At 46.7% G+C, this 13,286-nt stretch overlaps 1 non-coding gene across 1 annotated transcript; it reads left to right on the top strand.

Annotated features, from left to right (window-relative positions):
* Nucleotides 1–12,241: 12,241 nt before the first annotated feature.
* Trnar-ucu lies at nucleotides 12,242–12,314 on the top strand. Its single transcript has one exon. It is a non-coding gene; the product is annotated as a tRNA-Arg (tRNA).
* Nucleotides 12,315–13,286: the final 972 nt, after the last annotated feature.

Genomic DNA, 13,286 nt, shown 5'->3' with positions numbered 1-13,286 from the left:
GCCGACGCAAGTTACGCGTTCAGCCGAACGTTAATGCTGTTCGTAAAAAACCGAAACGTAAGGGATCCGCGGAACGGGGTAGCAGTCCCCCTCCCTCGGATGCCTCTGTCACCCCTGCTATGGACTGTGACGCTGGTGCGTCGGTGTAGGTGATTTGTTTTCTCGCTTTTCTCTCTATGGTTCAAGCATACACCTTTCTTACCTTAAATGTTAACCGTATTGAGTCCGACGTTCGCATTGCCTCTTTGCGGCAGTTTATTTACGACGCCTGTGCGGACGTAGTGTTTTTTGCAGGAAGTGTTGTTTTCTGATCTCTCTCTACCTGGATTTCAAACTGTTTTTAATGTCGCGCCGGAATATTCAACAGGAACTGCTCTTTTCTTTCGAGAGGGCTTTCCTATTACTGACATTGAATTCCTTGACTCTGGCCGTGGGATTGGTTGTCGTCTTTTTGATCTCCGCCTCGTTGTTTTGTATGCCCCCTCTGGTTCGGGTCACACTGTGGCTCGATCGCGCTTTTATAAAGAAGAGCTTATTTATCTTTTGCGCCAGAGTCCTCGGAGTCTCCTGCTCGGAGGCGATTTTAATTGTGTTTTACGCCCTGCAGACCAGTCCCCCAATTTTAATTATTGCCGTGATTTACATGATTTAGTTCGTACGATGCATCTGCGTGATGTTTGGGAACACAAATATCCAACCCTGGTGAAATATACGTTTTTTACCGCGTCCTCATGCAGTAGACTCGACAGATTCTATTTATCTGATTTTTTATGTGATAAAATTCTTTCTGTCGATGTTATTCCTACTAGTTTTTCTGACCATTGTGCTTTTACTGCAACTGTAAATCTTAGTCGCCAACCTGCAAAACTTTATCGTTCCCAGTGGATGTTAAATGTTTCCCACCTTGCCGACAGTGCTATGGATGATGTTATAAGTGGCGTGTGGGAGCGATGTCTTCGCTCTGTCCCGCGATACCCCTCCTTGCTGGTTTGGTGGACTGCGTTTGCCAAGCCCAAGATTCGTCAGACTTTGATTTTCTACTGTGCTGCTAGGACGCGTGATTTTAAGAACACGTATGAATATTACTACTCTGTCCTGCGTGAACTATATGACGCGGCGGGTACCTCTCCACTGCGGATCCATGATGTTCGTCGTATTAAAGCCAAGCTCTTGAGCCTTAAACGACGACAGATGGATGGTCTGCGAGTTAAGTCGAAACCTCACTCTCTTGTTGAAGGTGAACTGACATCCTTGTACCACCTGCTACGGCATCAGACTCGTCGTCGTCGCTCCTTCATCTCTTCTCTTACGGTGGATGATGGGCGACAGCTTATTGCACAGGAGGAAATGGTTCGTGCTCTTCATCAGTATTACACTAGTCTATATTCTGCCGATGATTCTGGTGAGTCTCTTTCGGATGATGTCTTTGGGGATCTAACTGCGACGATCGCGCCTGACGCGAACGGCGAATTTCTCCGGGAGTTCCAGGTAGATGATGTTTTCGATTTTATTGCTCGCTCTCCGTCCAGTAAATCGCCGGGTCCAGACGGCCTGCCTAAAGAATTTTATCTCCGTTTTTGGCCTCTTTTGGGTGGCATTTTTACGCAGATTTTAAATGAGATTGTCAGGGGGATGGATGTGCCTGCCGATTTTAAAGTAGGGAAAATTGTTTTAATCCCGAAGTCCTCTGGTCGTTTATCTGCTGCCAATCTTCGTCCGCTCACATTGCTGAATTTTGACTATAAGACAGCTGCTAGAGCGCTCAATAGCCGGTTGTCTTCTCTGCTTCGGGGTGTGATTGGTGCACATCAATGTTGTTTTCATGATAGATCTATTCTGACACCAGTAGCCGAATATCGGGATGTTGTCTCGGTTGCGGCGGTTACAAACGTACATTGTGCCTTTGCCTTCCTTGATTTTTATAAGGCTTTTGATCACGTCAGTCATGTGTTTTTAGATCGTGTTTTAGGTACAATAGGTTTTAACGCTTCATCACGTGGTGTTCTTGGCAATTTGTATAGGGGAATAACAGCTCGGGTGTCAGTCAATGGGCAGCTGACGCCGCCCATTGCTATCCGCCGCGGAGTGCCTCAGGGTAGTCCGCTCTCTATGTCTTTATTCGTATTGTCCCTGCAACCGCTGCTTCGGACTATTGCTTTCAAGCTTCAGGGTATGTCCCTCTCTGGTGGGAAGCTCTCTGTTAAGGCATATGCGGATGATGTCGTTGTTCTCCTCCGTCAACGTGATGATATCCCGTTGTTGAAAGGGGCGGTTGATGCATACTGTCGTGTCTCTGGAGCGCGTCTCAATCAGGGTAAATGTAAGTTCCTTGATATTCGAGGATTTCGCGATGCTGACGTCCCTTGGGCCACTTTTGTCGATCGCCATACGTCCTTGGGGATTATCATTGATCGGTGTCCTCTAAAAATGGCGGCTCTCAATTGGAAATCTGTCACCGAGAAGATACAGGGGGCTCTGATGGTCCATGAGCAGCGCTCTGCTACCATTTTGCAAAAAGTCAGAATTTTAGACACCTACGTTCTATGTAAAGCTTATTATGTTGCTCAGCTGTTCCCACTTCCCATGATGGTGGCGAAAAGGTTGCGCCAATTGTCTAGCAGGTTTATATGGAAGGGCCATCTATTCAAGTTACGTTACGAGGTAATGACGAAACCGCGTCTCTCCGGAGGCTTGGGCCTCTCTGACATTACTCGCAAGGCGTCTGCTTTGTACGTCCGCCGAACGACTCTAATTGTTACGCAAGAAGTGACTTCAATTACATCCAGGCTTTTTACTGTTGTGCGTCCGGCGAGCCTTGCTCCACCTGTCGATGTCGGACGCCTAAATTTTAAGTTGAAACACATTCGGGAATTTTACATTGCGGTGAGTTATCTCGGTGACGTCTTCTTGCGGCGACCGGTGCCAACGACCAAGGGCTTGATTGCCCGCTGGGAGGGGCTGGCCGGTCCCAATCCAATAGAACTGGCGTCTCCATCTGTGTCCTGGAGGAACGTCTGGAAGAACGTTAGTCTGCCGATCCACTCTATGGCCGTGGCGTCCACGTGGTATAGGGTAATAAATAATTTGGTTCCCACCAATGTACGACTGCACCGTATTGGTCTTTCTGACACGGACACCTGTACTCGGTGTGGTCTCGTGGATACCCTTGAACATCGATTCACCTGCTGTGGGCACCTTGCTAATTGGCGTTGGCTCAGGAAACAACTTGCTTTTGTCACTAGGTCTGCTGAAGCCGCTTATACTATTGACATCATCGTCCGGCCCGATTCTTCCTTTTTTCCGCGGACGAAGCTCCATACCGTCATGTGGTTGATTGGCCATTTCGTACATTTTGTCAACAGTTGTCATGAAGAGGATGGACACCTAGCGTTTCGGCAGTACATGCTTACTGCTTACTGGCAGCGCTTGCGATTGCCAGGCCTCCGAGATGATTTTGCCAATATGCTTAGCCTGACATTTGAAAGAGAGGGTGTTGGCTAAGGTCACCTGTGTGAGCCATTTTCTTTTATACTGTTTCTGGATTTGCCGCCTTTATATATGTTTCTTCTCTACACCAGGACTGAAGTTTTCGTGTTTTAATCTTTATTTCAGTCAGCAGTCTACATTATATAGTCATGTTTTAGGATTTTAATTTCAGTACTGTAAAAAAAAAAAAAAAAAAAAAAAAAAAGGGGTATGATTCCTGCTTCGGGTGCAGGAGGTCCCGGGTTCAAATCCCGGACGAGCCCTTGCGTTTTGTACAACGGTGCGGTAACAAATCGCATGGCGGCGGCTGTTTCGCGCATTTCCAGGCCTCCAAGTCAGCGCTAAAATCCGACAACCAGTTCTGAAACCGTTTCATGTTTCATTTGAGCCATGTGCACCCTGCTGATGGAAAGTTTGAAGTTGATTTAAATGGTCACAGTAGAGATCGTAGCAAGTGTCTTGCTGAGTGCGACGAAAACGGGTTTCCGCCCGCAATCGAGCCGGGGACCTTCTGCGTGTTAGGCACGGCGCCTGGGCTCGGCGGCAGCTGCTGCTCTTTCCTTCCTTACGAGATACCGTCGATTCGCGCAGTATAAAAAAAAAAAAAAAAAAAAATGGATAAGGCATCGGTCTCCTAAACCGGGGATTGTGGGTTCGAGTCCCACCAGAGGTACACGTTTTACTCACTGGGGCAAAATCACTCTCACCACATACAGCTGTAATAGTTGAGAAAGCTGGCGTTTCTGAGTGCTTACAGGTATGACAGGTATGACGACGATATGAAAATACGCACATACTGACAACCAAAAACGAAACGACGGCCATTATCAATCGACCTATTAGCAGCGGAAGTGTTTCAAAGCGTGATGGCGCTGTGAAAGGAAACGCTATTTTGAAATTGCTTGTTGGTAAACAGTATGATCCATATGAATAGTCACTTACCTGTCTTGTGTGCAGGACTTACAGTTCAGAAAGGGAATAGCCTAAGACGGCAGGTATAAGAATTGCCAGCAGAAAGTAGGTGCCTGGACTTCGATACGTCTGAGTATGTACAGGCACACAGGAAAGGCTCATGCGACGTCCTGACTCTCTGCAGACGTAGAGTAGCGCATCAGGAAGGGTACACTTGGCAAGTGTTGATTTGAGCGAGCACACCGCCACCTTAGCGCCAGTCAGCCTCTGTGGCCTAAGCCCCAATGTGTGGAAGAACTGCCCAAAATGTTTTATTTGTGAAGTGTTGATTACTGAAACAAGAATTAAGGAACGAACATTATAGGTTTACTCATTCTGTGTTAAGTTTTGAGTGTATGGACAAGCTTAAATAACAGTTGCTATGTCATGCAGCTTCCCATTTTTCACACATTATCATAACTTTTTTATATTTCATTCTTTCACCAAGTAACTTCAGTGTTAAGATTAATGGTATTACTAAAACATAGTTTTCGTGTTTAGTGTTGAATAAAGTCCTTCAATGTGAAAAAAAAAAAAAAAAAAAAAAAAAATGGATAAGGCATCGGTCTCCTAAACCGGGGATTGTGGGTTCGAGTCCCACCAGAGGTACACGTTTTACTCACTGGGGCAAAATCACTCTCACCACATACAGCTGTAATAGTTGAGAAAGCTGGCGTTTCTGAGTGCTTACAGGTATGACAGGTATGACGACGATATGAAAATACGCACATACTGACAACCAAAAACGAAACGACGGCCATTATCAATCGACCTATTAGCAGCGGAAGTGTTTCAAAGCGTGATGGCGCTGTGAAAGGAAACGCTATTTTGAAATTGCTTGTTGGTAAACAGTATGATCCATATGAATAGTCACTTACCTGTCTTGTGTGCAGGACTTACAGTTCAGAAAGGGAATAGCCTAAGACGGCAGGTATAAGAATTGCCAGCAGAAAGTAGGTGCCTGGACTTCGATACGTCTGAGTATGTACAGGCACACAGGAAAGGCTCATGCGACGTCCTGACTCTCTGCAGACGTAGAGTAGCGCATCAGGAAGGGTACACTTGGCAAGTGTTGATTTGAGCGAGCACACCGCCACCTTAGCGCCAGTCAGCCTCTGTGGCCTAATGGATGTTCCGCTTTAGACGCCGTGCAGTGTGGACGTGCCTAGTCTTCCGCTCCGCCGTAGCGTTACGTATAGTGGACTATCGTTTTTGTTTACGTGTTGTGTTGCAACTTCTGAGAGTGTTTCTCCGTCGTTGTTTCGTACCTTGTGCTACTTTCTGTCCTTATTTCAGTGTTTTTTGTGTAGCGGTTTCGACCGCATATTTTGAAAATGTCGTCCCAGGTTATTCCTCGTCAGGCTACAGTTAGTTTTGCTTTTGACAAGTCAACCCGCCATGTGCAACCTAGTTCTCTTGAGATTCATGATTGGTTGGTAGATACCTTTGGTGTTCATTCGGATCAGGTGCACACTGCTTATTTTGATACCGAACTGTATGTTTTCTTTGTTAAGTTTATGGACCCACTTCAGGTTGATAAAATTCTTTCTAAATATGGTCATCAAGTTCTCTTTCGGCATCGGGATGATTCTGTAAGTACCGTGCTGCTTTCCAATGCTTCCATCACGTATACCAATGTTCGTGTTTACAACCTTCCACCGGAGGTGGATAATGTCTATCTTAAGGAGGGTCTACAGAAGTATGGTGATGTAAAGAGCATTCGCCTTGAACGCTGGTCAAGCCAACATCGCCTGCAATGTTACAGTGGTATTCGTTCAGTCGAAATGCACGTTAAGCAGAATATTCCATCTCACCTGCAGATCGGTGGATATCGTGTCCATGTAACATATAGTGGTCAGGTTGGCACCTGTTTTTTGTGCAATGAAAGTGGTCACGTGCGTACCGACTGTCCGCGGAAAGTTTTTGTTTTAAAAAATTCTCTCGAACAGCGTCGCAAGTTAACGGTCGCTGACCTCGTTGCAGGTGGTTCTGCTCTTGGTGTAGCACAGTCCAGTGGTAGTAGCGCCCCTCCACAGGTTTTGCGCACCCCTGATACAGAATTTCCTCCTTTGCGTGCTAAATCTGATGTTGTTCCGTCTGTCCCTCAGGTGGGTGTGCCACTTTTGAATAATAAGAGGCGTCGCCCACACGATGGAAATAGTACGGATGAGGATCTCCCTGAGATGCCCCAGTCCGAGCGACCGGCATCCTCCGAGCCACTGTGTACTGTAGCTGCTCCCTGCCCTCCTGAGGTAGCGGTTCCGGTGGCGGCTGCTGGCGCCCCTCCGGCCTCCGACGCAGCTTCTCTCGAGTCGGGTCGTCGGTCGGGCCTGTTGGCGCCGTCTTCCGAACCGACTTCGATGTCACAACAAGTGGAGCCGCGACAACTTCCTGCTTCGCTGCCCCATACCTCTGCCAGCGGAGCTGCTCCGCTTCCTTCCAACTCTGCGGCCTCGGACCTTCCTGCTCACGTTTCGCCTCCGTGCAGTCCATGTTTGCCGGAAGCTAGTGCAGGTGTTGACCATTCCGTTTTGTCGGATGTTTCCCCCGCGACCCCGGATCCCGCATGTGGACCGGCGCGGGTGGTGTCGGATACAGAACTTGACCCTCCTACGTCACCGGCGGCTGAAGTTTCCTTGCCCGTCAGCCGACGCAAGTTACGCGTTCAGCCGAACGTTAATGCTGTTCGTAAAAAACCGAAACGTAAGGGATCCGCGGAACGGGGTAGCAGTCCCCCTCCCTCGGATGCCTCTGTCACCCCTGCTATGGACTGTGACGCTGGTGCGTCGGTGTAGGTGATTTGTTTTCTCGCTTTTCTCTCTATGGTTCAAGCATACACCTTTCTTACCTTAAATGTTAACCGTATTGAGTCCGACGTTCGCATTGCCTCTTTGCGGCAGTTTATTTACGACGCCTGTGCGGACGTAGTGTTTTTGCAGGAAGTGTTGTTTTCTGATCTCTCTCTACCTGGATTTCAAACTGTTTTTAATGTCGCGCCGGAATATTCAACAGGAACTGCTCTTTTCTTTCGAGAGGGCATTCCTATTACTGACATTGAATTCCTTGACTCTGGCCGTGGGATTGGTTGTCGTCTTTTTGATCTCCGCCTCGTTGTTTTGTATGCCCCCTCTGGTTCGGGTCACACTGTGGCTCGATCGCGCTTTTATAAGGAAGAGCTTATTTATCTTTTGCGCCAGAGTCCTCGGAGTCTCCTGCTCGGAGGCGATTTTAATTGTGTTTTACGCCCTGCAGACCAGTCCCCCAATTTTAATTATTGCCGTGATTTACATGACTTAGTTCGTACGATGCATCTGCGTGATGTTTGGGAACACAAATATCCAACCCTGGTGAAATATACGTTTTTTACCGCGTCCTCATGCAGTAGACTCGACAGATTCTATTTATCTGATTTTTTATGTGATAAAATTCTTTCTGTCGATGTTATTCCTACTAGTTTTTCTGACCATTGTGCTTTTACTGCAACTGTAAATCTTAGTCGCCAACCTGCAAAACTTTATCGTTCCCAGTGGATGTTAAATGTTTCCCACCTTGCCGACAGTGCTATGGATGATGTTATAAGTGGCGTGTGGGAGCGATGTCTTCGCTCTGTCCCGCGATACCCCTCCTTGCTGGTTTGGTGGACTGCGTTTGCCAAGCCCAAGATTCGTCAGACTTTGATTTTCTACTGTGCTGCTAGGACGCGTGATTTTAAGAACACGTATGAATATTACTACTCTGTCCTGCGTGAACTATATGACGCGGCGGGTACCTCTCCACTGCGGATCCATGATGTTCGTCGTATTAAAGCCAAGCTCTTGAGCCTTAAACGACGACAGATGGATGGTCTGCGAGTTAAGTCGAAACCTCACTCTCTTGTTGAAGGTGAACTGACATCCTTGTACCACCTGCTACGGCATCAGACTCGTCGTCGTCGCTCCTTCATCTCTTCTCTTACGGTGGATGATGGGCGACAGCTTATTGCACAGGAGGAAATGGTTCGTGCTCTTCATCAGTATTACACTAGTCTATATTCTGCCGATGATTCTGGTGAGTCTCTTTCGGATGATGTCTTTGGGGATCTAACTGCGACGATCGCGCCTGACGCGAACGGCGAATTTCTCCGGGAGTTCCAGGTAGATGATGTTTTCGATTTTATTGCTCGCTCTCCGTCCAGTAAATCGCCGGGTCCAGACGGCCTGCCTAAAGAATTTTATCTCCGTTTTTGGCCTCTTTTGGGTGACATTTTTACGCAGATTTTAAATGAGATTGTCAGGGGGATGGATGTGCCTGCCGATTTTAAAGTAGGGAAAATTGTTTTAATCCCGAAGTCCTCTGGTCGTTTATCTGCTGCCAATCTTCGTCCGCTCACATTGCTGAATTTTGACTATAAGACAGCTGCTAGAGCGCTCAATAGCCGGTTGTCTTCTCTGCTTCGGGGTGTGATTGGTGCACATCAATGTTGTTTTCATGATAGATCTATTCTGACACCAGTAGCCGAATATCGGGATGTTGTCTCGGTTGCGGCGGTTACAAACGTACATTGTGCCTTTGCCTTCCTTGATTTTTATAAGGCTTTTGATCACGTCAGTCATGTGTTTTTAGATCGTGTTTTAGGTACAATAGGTTTTAACGCTTCATCACGTGGTGTTCTTGGCAATTTGTATAGGGGAATAACAGCTCGGGTGTCAGTCAATGGGCAGCTGACGCCGCTCATTGCTATCCGCCGCGGAGTGCCTCAGGGTAGTCCGCTCTCTATGTCTTTATTCGTATTGTCCCTGGAACCGCTGCTTCGGACTATTGCTCTCAAGCTTCAGGGTATGTCCCTCTCTGGTGGGAAGCTCTCTGTTAAGGCATATGCGGATGATGTCGTTGTTCTCCTCCGTCAACGTGATGATATCCCGTTGTTGAAAGGGGCAGTTGATGCATACTGTCGTGTCTCTGGAGCGCGTCTCAATCAGGGTAAATGTAAGTTCCTTGATATTCGAGGATTTCGCGATGCTGACGTCCCTTGGGCCACTTTTGTCGATCGCCATACGTCCTTGGGGATTATCATTGATCGGTGTCCTCTAAAAATGGCGGCTCTCAATTGGAAATCTGTCACCGAGAAGATACAGGGGGCTCTGATGGTCCATGAGCAGCGCTCTGCTACCATTTTGCAAAAAGTCAGAATTTTAGACACCTACGTTCTATGTAAAGCTTATTATGTTGCTCAGCTGTTCCCACTTCCCATGATGGTGGCGAAAAGGTTGCGCCAATTGTCTAGCAGGTTTATGTGGAAGGGCCATCTATTCAAGTTACGTTACGAGGTAATGACGAAACCGCGTCTCTCCGGAGGCTTGGGCCTCTCTGACATTACTCGCAAGGCGTCTGCTTTGTACGTCCGCCGAACGACTCTAATTGTTACGCAAGAAGTGACTTCCATTACATCCAGGCTTTTTACTGTTGTGCGTCCGGCGAGCCTTGCTCCACCTGTCGATGTCGGACGCCTAAATTTTAAGTTGAAACACATTCGGGAATTTTACATTGCGGTGAGTTACCTCGGTGACGTCTTCTTGCGGCGACCGGTGCCAACGACCAAGGGCTTGATTGCCCGCTGGGAGGGGCTGGCCGGTCCCAATCCAATAGAACTGGCGTCTCCATCTGTGTCCTGGAGGAACGTCTGGAAGAACGTTAGTCTGCCGATCCACTCTATGGCCGTGGCGTCCACGTGGTATAGGGTAATAAATAATTTGGTTCCCACCAATGTACGACTGCACCGTATTGGTCTTTCTGACACGGACACCTGTACTCGGTGTGGTCTCCTGGATACCCTTGAACATCGATTCACCTGCTGTGGGCACCTTGCTAATTGGCGTTGGCTCAGGAAACAACTTGCTTTTGTCACTAGGTCTGCTGAAGCCGCTTATACTATTGACATCATCGTCCGGCCCGATTCTTCCTTTTTTCCGCGGACGAAGCTCCATACCGTCATGTGGTTGATTGGCCATTTCGTACATTTTGTCAACAGTTGTCATGAAGAGGATGGACACCTAGCGTTTCCGCAGTACATGCTTACTGCTTACTGGCAGCGCTTGCGATTGCCAGGCCTCCGAGATGATTTTGCCAATATGCTTAGCCTGACATTTAAAAGAGAGGGTGTTGGCTAAGGTCACCTGTGTGAGCCATTTTCTTTTATACTGTTTCTGGATTTGCCGCCTTTATGTATGTTTCTTCTCTACACCAGGACTGAAGTTTTCGTGTTTTAATCTTTATTTCAGTCTGCAGTCTACATTATATAGTCATGTTTTAGGATTTTAATTTCAGTACTGTAAAAAAAAAAAAAAAAAAAAAAAGGGGTATGATTCCTGCTTTGGGTGCAGGAGGTCCCGGGTTCAAATCCCGGACGAGCCCTGCCATTTTGACCGTGCTGAAGAGTAGGTGGAACTCAGCCCCGGTTGCAGATCCTCAATGAAGAGTAGACGCCTGTTATAGCACGTGGATATAACAAGAATGCGGCACCAGTAAAGTACGTAGGTGGAATTCAAAAAAAAAAAAAAAAAAAAAAAAAAGGTCGTGGGTTCGATCCCCACAAGGGACGGGCAATTTTTACAAATATGTGCCAATCACGAGATGGGTATTGACATATGGGTAACCACAAGCGTCTTCAAAAGGTGAAAATTGTTGTGACCTCAGTTCTATGCTTAAATATGTTAACCTTACACATACAAGCAAAATTCTCGTAGATCTGTTATCCATGACGCTGTTATGTGTAAATGCTGTAGAAACGGAACCATATCTTCACGTGCCTGTTCACGCAAATTTTCTTTCAATACCCAATTTTTACCTACAGATAGAAATATAGCAATAGAACGCACATTTTGTACAGAAACAAATACAATGAAGAGTGAAATAATTTTGTATTACTTCACGAGTCAATGTATGTAATCCCAGTCATGATCTTTAATTCTTCCAGCCCAAGCTGAGAGGGTTTCAGTTTTCTCGGCCACAAGTGAGAAAAGTAGACTGTTTCACAACAAGATATAGTACTATGGTTCCTTAACTGTTCCCATTAAACAATGGCACTCTGTATCTATAGAGACGGCGGCAATATTCGCTTCAGCACAGGGGGCTTTTGCTGGAGACTGTCAGGAGGGGACTTGCTGGATACATGAAGGGAGAAGACCAGACAGAGACGTCTGACGCTCCGCTGACGCTTGCAGAAAACTACATTAAGTATGATTCCCGCCTATAACTGACGGCGAGAGAGATGCATCATCTGTCCACGTCTCATCGAAACACACTGTCACCAAGCAATGGCTGACGCTTCGAGGACGGCACGAAATTGCCAGGGAGGTGATGCAGCTAACGTTCCTGGCAAATGTGCTAACAGGACACACACGTCCATTGGAGTGTATACATATGATGGGGACCGGCTGTGACACAGCAGTCAACCAAAGTCAAAAAATGTGACTAATCATACAGTGCTTCCAGTGTGTCGTTTACCACTTTGTGAGTGGATGCTGTTCTAAAGAGCGTAATTCCCATTTATCTGTAAACAGCGCACGTGAGCGAATCTAATAGCAGCACTGTGTTACTACTATTGTACAGAGCAACTCTGTCAATACGCAGGTGTTTCAATCAGTAGGGCCATGGTAAACAGAGCGATTCGGAGTGATGTATAGTGTCTGCTACATAAATAATAAGTCTTTGATGTAATTGCTTCAGAGAAATATGAAAGTAAGCCTATCAGAAAAGTAACGCGAGACATGTAGCACGGGTCATGTCTTGGAGAATCTCTTTCATCTGAGCCCATCACTTGCGCAGCGTCCCTTTGGCGCAGAGGATAGCGCGTTGGACTTCTAATCCAAAGGTCGTGGGTTCGATCCCCACAAGGGACGGGCAATTTTTAAAAATATGTGCCAATCACGAGATGGGTATTGACATATGGGTAACCACAAGCGTCTTCAAAAGGTGAAAATTGTTGTGACCTCAGTTCTATGCTTAAATATGTTAACCTTACACATACAAGCAAAATTCTCGTAGATCTGTTATCCATGACGCTGTTATGTGTAAATGCTGTAGAAACGGAACCATATCTTCACGTGCCTGTTCACGCAAATTTTCTTTCAATACCCAATTTTTACCTACAGATAGAAATATAGCAATAGAACGCACATTTTGTACAGAAACAAATACAATGAAGAGTGAAATAATTTTGTATTACTTCACGAGTCAATGTATGTAATCCCAGTCATGATCTTTAATTCTTCCAGCCCAAGCTGAGAGGGTTTCAGTTTTCTCGGCCACAAGTGAGAAAAGTAGACTGTTTCACAACAAGATATAGTACTATGGTTCCTTAACTGTTCCCATTAAACAATGGCACTCTGTATCTATAGAGACGGCGGCAATATTCGCTTCAGCACAGGGGGCTTTTGCTGGAGACTGTCAGGAGGGGACTTGCTGGATACATGAAGGGAGAAGACCAGACAGAGACGTCTGACGCTCCGCTGACGCTTGCAGAAAACTACATTAAGTATGATTCCCGCCTATAACTGACGGCGAGAGAGATGCATCATCTGTCCACGTCTCATCGAAACACACTGTCACCAAGCAATGGCTGACGCTTCGAGGACGGCACGAAATTGCCAGGGAGGTGATGCAGCTAACGTTCCTGGCAAATGTGCTAACAGGACACACACGTCCATTGGAGTGTATACATATGATGGGGACCGGCTGTGACACAGCAGTCAACCAAAGTCAAAAAATGTGACTAATCATACAGTGCTTCCAGTGTGTCGTTTACCACTTTGTGAGTGGATGCTGTTCTAAAGAGCGTAATTCCCATTTATCTGTAAACAGCGCACGTGAGC

This window comes from Schistocerca piceifrons, chromosome 1 (genome assembly GCF_021461385.2).
Source record: "Schistocerca piceifrons isolate TAMUIC-IGC-003096 chromosome 1, iqSchPice1.1, whole genome shotgun sequence".
NCBI lineage: Eukaryota > Metazoa > Arthropoda > Insecta > Orthoptera > Acrididae > Schistocerca > Schistocerca piceifrons.
This window is presented reverse-complemented; position numbering and strand designations above follow the sequence as displayed.